Consider the following 12,689-nt stretch of genomic DNA (forward strand, 5'->3'; position numbering starts at 1 on the left):
TTCGACCGCAATTAGTAGGACACGAGATTACACGATAACGGATTTAGGGTATTTTAAAAGTTGTTTATAATTATAGTTCATACAAAACGATTGTAAGCTCACAGTGAGACGTTAGTTATAGTGTTACGTTAGAAATAACATAAAAATGGACATTCGAAATTTTTTCAAAAAACCACGGCTAGAAAATGATGAGATAGTAAGTACATTAAAATTAATTATAATTTATAAATATAATTTATTTATTATTTATTAAAAAAATGATTTGTATTTTATAGTAGGTGTTGTTCAAAAACACATTTAACATAGGTACTTACAAAATTAATAATAAATATAAATATGTTATAATACTATTTGCTAATTATTGATGTATCTATGTTATAAATTTTTTTTTTCAAAACACCCCCCATTCTGAAATCCTGCGCACGGGCCTGGACTACTTACCTATGCAATTTGTTATAGTAGTATAAAATTACTTGTGTAACTTATGATTTTTATTATTTTAAGGTAATTTTTTTAAAACCGTCTAAATGGGTTGATATTATTGTCTGTTGGCCATTCATAGAAAACTGGTAATTAATCCCAAAGAAATTCTTAATGTTTTAAAATCCGTAAAAATAGACCTAGGTTCACTTCTATGATGGGCGTCACCGTTTTCGGAAAAAATGTACCCTCCCCTTTTCGATCAGTGTCACTTTTAGGCAAAAATGTACCCTTCCTTTTTCGGCCACTGTCCTTTTTCGACCGGTACCTATTGTATTTAATATTGTGCTTCGAAAGCGTTTGATTGCTCTGAAAGCGAGAATGTAATACACATAAACCATGGTCCATAAAGAAAGAATTTAATTGATAGTCAACTAGTCAATACAGCTTGTTAAAGAAAAGCTGAAGAGGATCTTCATGGTAGACCAAATAAAATTATTATGCAGGAAATATGTAAGGCCTCGTCATTGAATACCAATATATTATAGACGTTAAAACAATAATCAAAAATATTTCCACCTCATATTGGGCTGCTGCGTCAGCAAGTCTGACTAGAACTACTAATGTAAGCGAGTCGTTCCACTTATTTTTTAATCAAAGCTTTTTTAAACATACTCCATCCATAATGATTGATGGTCAGCTGTCTTTATTAATGAAGTTCAAACAAATATTGAGATATATATATAAAAATTAGAAATACCTATCAACATTTTAAAAACACCTCGTGATGCAAAAAATGTGGAACGGCGAAGGTGAAATGAGGCTTGCATTGAAGATTACGAAAATTGTATGATAGGTCGTTATTAATTTGTCAAACAAATATCACACTGTATGATAAAAAAAATAAAATTTAATCTTAATTTTTGACATATTCATGAATAAAAATGTTTATATCATATTAATTACTAGTCTTCAATAACATTATAGTTTACGAAATGAATAGTTAATTCATATTTGAAAGGAAGATGGAAAAAACTGACATAATAAAAAAAACGAACTGGTCAGTAGAGTTGGTTAAGTATGTAGAAGCCTGTAGGAACAGAGTATAAAAAAAAATATTATTTAACTATTGAAGTTTTTCTACAAAGCCTCAATAAAGGATTAATATTTTCCTGATTTCTCATTTCCTATAAATGTATACAATTTTTCCTCATTTTTCATTTTTCGTGAAACCTATAACTTTTGGAATTGTAAACTGAAAACACAATATGTACGGTATATGTATTTAAGTGACTGGTCGAACGTTATATGGTAATTTTATGAAAGTTGCAATTGTTTTGGTGATGACGCGTGACTTTGATGTATAAAAATAAAACCAATTTACATTAGATACCTATTATACACTTGAAGTTCCTAATAAATGTAGTTGAAGCGTGCAGAAAATAATATATATTACCAACCGGCCACCCTTAAAATATTTAAAACCCTGCAACGATGACGACCGTCTTTAAATCACACGCTGCCAAAGTAATAAAATGATTTTTAGTCAAAAATTACATAGTTTGTCGTTGATTATAAAATTTGATAATACAAAATATACTTATATTATAAATTAAATTATGTAGTCTAAGTCGTCCAGTTTATACGTGACTATAGTAACTAGTACATACGTACCGGTTACCTGGTACCTATATTGTTACCTACAAAAAAAAATAATACCACATACCTTGTACTAGATATTTAGAATTACACAGGTAGTCCAGTTAAAAAATATTAGTCTTGGCTTATATTTTATACATTTATATAAATATTAATTAATACATAACTATCAAAAATAATCATATGATTAGTCAATAAAAAACATTTGATAATATATTAATTACAATTATAGATATATATACAGGATGATTGAGTGGTTCACTGCGCATTCTCAACCCCTCCCCTATTTCGTACATTTAAAAATGTGTTTATTTAAATTCTGGTTTTTGGAATTTTTAAATATACTCAAAGATAATATTTTTAAATTTTTGAATTTATTCATACCTATTACATTTTGTTAAAAAGTCTTCTTTTTAGTGGAAATTTTTTTGAAAATGTTGATGTACCTAATTCAATATTTCAGTATTCGCAAGAGTAATTGATATTTTATTACCCATAGAAAGAAACATTAAACCTATAATATAATTTATAATTATAATTATGACATTAAAAAAAAACCCTATAACTAAAAAATATACAGCTTAATTAATTAAAATAATGTTGCAATTTATAGTAAGTAGGTACATTATAGTTTATATCGTGCCTCATGCGCGTTTTGTATACAATATAGAAAATATAGTAATATTATAATTTTCCAGTTGAGTTTTTGGGCAGAATCCAATGTGTACAGATAAAAATGTGTTAAGCGGAATTAGGCGTAGTCAAGGACAATTACAACGAAGCAATATATTGTATAGGTACCTACTATATATTACTATAGGTATAAATGTATATTATATATACTTATTTTATATTTACATACATACGAACTTAATGCAATATTTACAGATGATTTTATTATGTATTCGTGTATAAAATACTACTTTTGTTTTCGTTTCATTCGTTGTTAGTTACAACAAATATTTATTATTAATCACACACATCGCTTATTCGCGTAGGTATTTTTATAGCCTCATGGGTTTATTTAATAAAATGCTCAAAAAATATATTTTTGATATAGTTGCACGACTACTGCATGTATCTATACTTATACTTAGTAATAAGGTACCTACAACCTACGCTAAACCTGTAAGTTATGAAAGTCATTTAAAAGTACATCGAAAAATAAATTAATAGTTATTTGATTTGATGTTGAACGAGCAAGTAAAAACACAATTACAAATACAGTCCAAAAAAAAAACAATTTTACCTACTTATAAATTGCAATACAGTGACTCTGGTAAAATCAAACTCTCTTAGTCTCTTGTATACCTACATCGTATGTACATCAGAAAATAATACTCCTGTCTCCTGCTCGTTGTTTTAACTTTGATTTGAGTGGTAAAAGGCTTCCTGTTAGGCAATCTAAAATATTATGTCCGCAAACGTATTTAATAATTTAAAATAATATAGAAACCTATAGAATATTACATCTGTGTTCTGTTATATTATTAATTATTATTGTAATATTATAATACATTTTCATACAGCTAAAAAGTACATCATGCATAAGTACAGTCGTACAGATAATCCACGTAGAAGCGTTTAAGAATAAGATATGCATAATTGTTTAGATTGGTGATAATGTTGAATTTTAGTTATATTTGGATGGAAGATTATATTAAATAAGCCTTTTCTATTTTGAAATATTTGTATTTACTAAAAAATATACAAGACTAATATTATCATTGACTTTGCGTCATTATTTTATTATTTGTCAGCTTTAATTATTATGTGTTCAAAAATAGTTTTACCTGTTGTGTGTTGAGTATCGTCACAGAATGTATTAATAAAAATATTAGATTTCGCATAAATATACCTACGTAATTAATTTAAGTTATTTCATACTTTTGATACAGATTATAAATGTAAAATGAATAATTTAAACTATACAACAAAATACCTACCTATTTAATACCTATATTATTTTGTTTCAACTAGGAAGTACCATAATAATATTTAAAATATTAAAATAATTATAAGGTTTATGGTGAACGGTAATGCGGTCGTATAAGTAATAACTACCCGAAAGTACAATATCACCATATATTTTGAGTTCAAGTCTACCTTATTATTGATTAAGAATTTATGACCATACATTGTTTATTATTATGATTGTAAACTGTAACAAATAATAATAAACCTATTAATTAATCGATAAACCTAAAAACAATAATAATATTAAATTTAAAATGTATATTCAATTAATATATTAATTGGAGTTGTTATTACCAAATTTTTTATCTATACTTTATATATAGGTATAGATGAAACATTGCACTTCGACACTTATGTAAACGATCATTAATATTTTATAATCTTTGTATTCTATTCTATTATACGAGTTGAATATAACGTGGAAAACATTAATCGTAAGTCAAATGTCACATGTAATTATTGTTTATTAGTTTAAATTTTTTTCTCTTATCAAAAATGACCTTGGATCTTTTAAAAAGCAAATATATATTTTAAATAATGTACCTATATTACAATACCTAATAGCAGTGTCAATAAGTTTGCCGGATTATGTCTTTAAACATTTTAGATCAATATTCAAATACGGTATAATTATTATTTGGTATGATATTTTTTTTAGTTCTGAATTACATAATATGTACATTAGAAAAAAGGTAGGCTAGTGAATAAAGTCCATACAGGTGCAATAGGTATCGTGTGGGCCTCAGTTACTGTAATGGATGAAGTGTTTGATTCAATAATATAAAATCACTGTAAACTGAAAGCGATTCTAAGTGAATTGACGGTGGTCATCCAATATATTACTAAGTATATTTTATGATATTATTATTGCTATTAAAGTTAGTCATTTATTGGCGAACACGACATTTGAAAATATTATTGTGTGTATAAAATATAGCAATATACTTTAAAAGTTTCAAGTAGCCTAACCTAACCTAACCTACCCTATACCCACGAATAATATTCTTAAATTACAATGAAATAACTAAAATTGTAATTTTTTATTAAATATCTGATTTTATCCAAATTGGAGCTTAAAATGGTAATCGGAAAAAAAAGTCCCGGTAAAAAAAGTCCCAGAAAAAAAAGTCCCGGTAAAAAAGTCCCGGTAAAAAAAGTCCCACACTAGGAAAAAAAGTCCCGAAAAAAAAATATTATTCTTGTAGGTACTTGTACAGTTCTATAGTAAGTTGTGCTTTGTATTTTAGTGTGTAACTGTGTAAGTGTAATGAATAAAATGCTTGTACATATATTTGTCATCTACCATAATAAGTAATAAATAATAGAAAAAAAAGTTTACTGGAAAATACCAAAATACTTATTCTTATACTGCACTTGTACAGTTGTACTTTGTACTTATTTTAGTGTGTAATGTATTGGTAGGTATAAAATATATTTGTCCGCAGATGAAGCGAAATTAGCTTTAGATGCTGTAGGAGATTCGAAAACTGTTAAAAAACTAGGGCAAACTCGGACAGTAGAAAAACGGCTGCAAAATTTATGTATACAAATACAAGCGGGCAATATCGGTGTTTTAGATTTTTTAACAGCCGTAACTCGTAAGTCATAATATAAGAAAGAGGTGTACCTAATTATAATATTACATTTTTATAGCATTATTATTATAATTATATTGGTACTTTAATTGTATTATTATTATTTACTTTTATTTGACTTACTTATTATTGACTATTTATTATTGTAATAAATTGTAAGTAATTAACATCTTTTATGATATTATATGACTTTGTATGTATTTATATATTCATCGGGACTTTTTTTTCCTAGTGTGGGACTTTTTTTACCGGGACTTTTTTACCGGGACTTTTTTTCCGGGACTTTTTTTACCGGGACTTTTTTTTTCCGCGATTCCTTAAAATATCTATTAAAAAAACTGTGTTAAATATTTTTAAGATTTATTAGTTTCATTATAAACTTCTTATGAGAAATCATGTTTTAAATTTTGAGACCTTAGCTATTAAAATTGAACATTTAATAAGTTTTTGGTTGACAAATAATTTACAAATTTTCATGATTTTGATCAATTTTGTCAAAATTTAAACTTTAAATGCTTATGAAAAAAATTATGCCTGTATTCTTGTGTATTCTTAATATTTTTGAACTGCTATTATAACAATTTCGGAGAAACCTTGTATAATTGTTCAAGCTTTTTGACCATTCCACATTTTTTTTTAACAAAATTAATAGAAAAAAAACTAAAAATAAATTGCACATAGGTACCTATAAATAACTAAAAAATGTTTTGACCCTTTTTGAGTTATTTATAGGTACCTTTTATTAATTAATATTATACATGAAAAATTGTCATTTAAACATTTGGAGAAAATTTAAAGTATAATATACGGTTAGGTATTTGTTTTCAAGTTACACCAAAAAAACAAACCAATTTTTTCGAAAACAGGTCAACAAATTTGTTGTAACATAATAGATACGTTTTTGGGCTGGGTACAACTTTTTCTTTTTTAATCGATTTAAATGTAATCCGATTTTAATTATTAGAATAGTCTCTAGGACTTAAATGTTATTTGAATTAATAAATATTTGCTAATATTGTGTTAAATATATTAAAAATATATATTGTATGTATAATATTAAATAAAATATTTTATAAAATTTTAATTTCGTGATTAATTAATTAATGGCAATTCGTGAACATTTTATTTCATTCGATTTGTTAGAAGTATTTAGAAGAACGTCGGAACAATTAAGCCACAGAAATCATAAAAGTATTGTGCAAAAGTAAAACCATTAACCAGTCCATATACAATTACAGATATGTTACAATGTTCTGTATTATAAGACACTCGAACACGGAAATCTACTTAAAATATTTGTGTATGTAATTGTTAATAATTGTTAGATAACGCAGGCCAGCTTCTTAAAAAAAAACAACCCCGACCTACAGACAAACCAATAAACGCAACACACATTAAACGAAAAATAAACATGAAAATGCAATAAATACTTAGGTCGTTACAACATTAATTGGTTTTACTTACGGTTTCGTTTGCCGAAAGATAAAAAAGGTCACATTTTTTCAATGTACGAATATCAAACACGAGTAAATTGGTTCGTTTCGGAATGTCGGTGTGGCGTCTGTTAATACACTTATTTCACTTTTAGATTTCATATATAGATTATAGGTTTATATTACACTACAATATACAATACATTTATTATTTATATATGTATATATATATAGGTCGAATGAACATCAACTAAAAGTTGACTAAAGTCTTACGCAAAAAAGGAATAAATATTCTAATATATAAAAATACATTAAGCTTTAGTTATTGTATCCTGCAGTATTAACTTTTAAACGCGATACAACATTGTATTATTTATTTGACGATAAAAAGAAATACAATACTAGTTTTTATAATTATAATAATAATATTAAACTATTAAAGTCGTTGGCGATCGAAAAATGTAATAGCTAAAACGAGTATTAGTATTGAAAATATACATTAAATAGCACATTTAAAAACTAACCACAAAGACAAAATATCTAAGTATGTGCGTATATTGTATCAATTATCAACAAATCTTATAGCTTCTGAGTATGTACTTACATTTCATGGTATAAATGTGTTACACAGTCGAAAAGTATGCGCGTTATTATTATTATTTTTTTATATTGAACTAAAGCCCGGCAACTATAGCTAGTAACTGTTTGTAAAAGGGAACTGTTGGTTGGAACACGTATGTATGGCAAGGATTTTGTTACTAAAAATGCAGGGTGGTCACCCACCCGAGAGCTAGCAATGATGAGTGATGACCGGTACTTACGCTCAGAGCGTTTCAGCAGATTGAGCATACGACCGCTCCTCACCAAGTCACATACGCGTTATTGTGTTATGTGCATAGCAATATATTTAATTGTACAATGGTGGATACAACTATGTAAGTTCTAAGTAGTGGAAATTAAGGAGGCTAAAATCATCCCCTCGGATCTTATTTCAATGATTTTTGCACTTAAGTTAATTTTACACAATTATAGTTAGCTTACTAAATCTGATTTGTTTCTTTGGTATTAATATTATGATTTCTAGTAGTACCTATATCTACAATACTTTATAGTAATATCATCGTTTATCACTTTTTAAAGTTATGAGTGTTTTATATTTATATAAATTTTTATATATTTTTTAATATTCAATATTTATATATGCAGAACCAAATTTAGCTAAGTGGAGGCCACTGTAATCAAATTTTTAGAATTTGTTTTCCTAAATGAGTTATTTACTATATGCAACTATATATATAATGTTTTTTTGTATCATTTTTTTTAGGATATGTTGATGCACCTTTATTATGAATATTAATTTGTATGGTTTTTGTTTATAAAATTGTAATTATTTTTCATTCGTGATAGAAATATGCATTCAGTTTGTACTATTATAAGTAAACAGTTGAATGTTTTTGTCGAAAATTAATACATAGTACTGTTTTTATTCTATAGGCCAGGGGTCTCGAACAAGTTTTAACCGGCCCGCAGCGCCCATATAGGATGGTAAATAAAATATAGATATCTAAAGATATAGTCCTATCGCGATTTTTTGAACTAAGAAATGAAATTGAAATATTTCTAATTGATAAGAATCGACCATTGCCTTTACTTACAGATAGGGAATGGATTTGGAAATTAGATTTTTTAGTGGATATCACAAAATATATGAACGAATCCAATCTAAAATTACAAGGTAAAGATGTTCTTATTTGCGATGTTTACACATTAGTAAAAGCATTTAAGCAAAAACTTATTTTATTTGAAACACAAATTTCAAAAAATTGTTTTATTTATTTTTCTACTTGTGATAAATATAACAAAGAATCAAAAACACAATTTCCAGTCGACTTCCCTCAAAAAATAATTTTTGAACTTAAAATCCAATTTAAACAACGTGTTTCTGACCTTGACGTAAAATCGGAAGAAATAAATATTTTTCAAAACCCGTTTAGTTATGATGTTGAGAAGTTACCTCCTACCCTTCAAATGGAAATGATTGATTTACAAAGTAATGATGCACTGAAAATCAAACATCGTGAAGAGACTTAAGTTGATTTTTATAAATTTCTCCCAGATATACAGTATCCAAATTTAAAAAAAAATTGCTATTGAATATATATCTGCATTTGCTACGACTTATTTGTGCGAATAAACTTTTTCCAAAATGAAATATAGATCGGCCATAACGGACAAACACTTGGAGTCAATTTTGAAAATTGGAACTAGCAACATATAACCTCAATTCGATCGAATATTAGCAAAAAAACATAAATTTCATACTTCTCATTAAAAAAACAAATTGATTAAAAAATTAGCAAAATTACAATGTATATATTATCATTTAAATTTATACCAATTATATTAAAGTATATTGTAGACAATATTTTATAAAAAGATTTAAAGTATATTTATATTTGTATTTTGTATACCTATATTTTCATAAAATTAAAAATTATATGTGTTAATACATTTTTGGCCCGCTAAGAGCATTTGATATTTTTTGTGGCCCTTGAATAAAAAAGTTTGGAGACCCCTGCTATAGGCTATTCAACATAGATAAGCTAAAATATTGAATTATAATTGTTTTTAAAAAGAATAAATTCGTAAAAAAAACTATTGTCGCTATGCCGAATGAAAAAACTTAACTGAGGCAAAGAGTCCTATAACCTGATCTTGTATAATAGAGTATCTACCCATACAGTTTATGAGTATATAGTGATAAACTGATGGGTGTTATTTCCTATATCCCTCTTCCGTAGCCCATATTCGCTTTATAACTTTTCTAACATTTTCTTTAACGAAACCCCCACATACTAAACATACGGGTCTTAAATTTTGGAGAAACCTTAAAACAAATAATTTCAATTTTTTTTAGTTAAACATTTGGACATTAATTTACATCAGTAATAAACTAATAAATATTATATTTTGTCATAAATAATATCTTAAAAATATTATTTAGAAACAAAAAATTGGCGAATCGCGGTAAAAAACAGGGTGGATTTTTAACTCTCTATAGTGTGTTATTATAGTATATAACTATATAACCATATAGGCATCGGGTATACACGTATAGTCTATATACCACAATGTAGGTGCTCACTATCGTCATTTGCCATCGTCTAGACTCGCGTCTCGTAGCGGTTATCTAAATGGATTTTTTTGGTTTTACTAAATAATAATACTAAAACCCCGAAACGTATAAGTAGACCTAATCGATACCAGTCAAATGCATCATACATAATATATATAACCTATCGTTCTATCGACGTCTCAGATCGTAAAGTCATTTTATAAAATGTTATTATTCCTACGTCTGATGATCGATAATGTTTAGTTACATCTCCATGGGCACTTAATGGCATTTATGCATTAGTAAGGAATTCTTAATAGTACACGTTATAATATTTTTCATACTTTTTTTTGTAAAAAGATTACTCTGCTAATACAGTTCAATTTAATTAAACAGGCATAAGGCATTGTAGTCACATTGTAACATTTACATGCGTTTATTTAAAAGACATACCATAACACGTATAGTGTACCACCTATTCACCATCAACACATAATACTAAAATAATTAGTTTATGTAATTAATTACCCACTCGAGAAAAGAAGAGTTTTATTAGAAAATATTCATGAATAAACAATTGAACTACCTAATCAAATTAATGAATCAAGTGTAATATAAATGAACATACATTTCACACCCTCATCACCGCTATAAGGTTGGAAAATCGTTGTATTTTGCCATTAATTAGTGTGGAATTTGAGTGTTTTATTGAAATAAACGTCTTATAAGTTATTTTAGTGATATAGGGGTATATAGAGTATATAGTTTATCTAGTACACCTCTTAAAATTTAACTACACTATAATAAACACTATATGCAGAGGTTATTTGATCGATATATATATCAAAATCTGTTAACGGTTTGAAAATGTTTAGTTACATAATTTGGAGATATTGCAAAACAACCTTTTTAAAAATAATACATTTTTTTACATCATAATTGTTTTAATAATATTTTAATGCTAACATACATGTTTTATTTCATATTCAAAAGTAGAATACTACTGTTATAATAATTTTGATACACAAAAATCGAATTTCAAATTAATTACTTATAATTATAAGTTTGAAAGTATTTAAGTTTAGGTAAACGGAGTAGAATGGTGGGATAACCCTCCGAGATGTTTGTCTAAACTTTAACTATTTTATTAGCCAATTAAAAGTACTTATCTAGTTTAGTAATGTTTAAGACTTCGAATATTCATAACTATTCATAAAACTTGTATTTTATCCTGAATTAATTGAATTTCTATTATTTGTATTCTTAAGGTGTCATATATTTTATTGATTATTATTATTCCTAAATAAATAATGCAATATTTGCAACAATAACCATTACGTTTTAAAATTAGTAATTCATACTAAACTATACGGCACACAAGCGGGCTTATGAATTTTAATTTACGATTTATCAAATTCGAGTTAATTGTCGAAAAGGACACTTACAAACGTATATAGGTACGACATATCGAATTTTACATTCACAATAATCCATTTTACCCTATTATTTTTAAAATTAGAGGAACTGGACAAAAATTAAATTTAAAGGCGTAGGTGGAGGGCGCTAAAATATTAGACGTAACCAAGTATAGTCAGTAGCTAATCACAATTAATGTATTAAATGTAATGCGTATAAATAAATAAAATCCATTCTCTGCCACTTTCAGGACCACCTGGTGCAAGAATCTTACAATGTATTATGAACAATAGTCAATTAACAATTTAAAAAAAAAAAAACGCTGACGAACGATCGAGGCGTATAATTATTTCTGGAGTACTTCTCGCTACATGTCTAGGCAGTAGGCGGTTACCGACACCGTCGTGATAATAATAAAAATAATAATAATAATAACCGTTCGGGACATCCCGCTACAAAGGAAATATCATTATGATCTAGGGACATCAGAAGTTTCGATTGATGTTTTAATATGACGAAGTAATAGTTATGAATATTTTACAACTGTACATACATTTTTTGTACATTTTAAAATTATAATAATTTTTTATTGATCAATTTATACTTTAATTTAAACACAACAGAGTAAATCGGATTATAGCGGTGAAACTGTGCAAATAATGAAACAAAAAGTTCCTACAATATATATTGTTGCTTAATTGTATCGTATTAATTATATTATACTTACCTAATACCTGGTAACCACCCACCTAATTACTGGCCTATTGCCTACTGGCTACCATCATCGGATTATTATAGTACTGAATTTAAAAGCTCTAAACACCCACAAAACAGTCGATTAGCAATATTCTAGGCACATGTACAACACTATCGTCAAGCGAATTTGCCCGACGCAAACAAGCGTCAAGTACCTACGACTTATCACATGGTTTTGTTTTTTTCTCCCCGTTCGCTCGCTCCACTTAAAAAAATCGTACGAATACGATGGGTATCTAATTATTATTGTGCCGCGACATAGAGGAGACGGTGTCCTAATGGATTTGCCGCCGCGAATCCTCCTGCAGGCCGCCGTAC

The sequence above is a fragment of the Myzus persicae genome, unplaced genomic scaffold, assembly GCF_001856785.1.
Source record: "Myzus persicae strain clone G006 unplaced genomic scaffold, MPER_G0061.0, whole genome shotgun sequence".
Lineage (NCBI taxonomy): Eukaryota > Metazoa > Arthropoda > Insecta > Hemiptera > Aphididae > Myzus > Myzus persicae.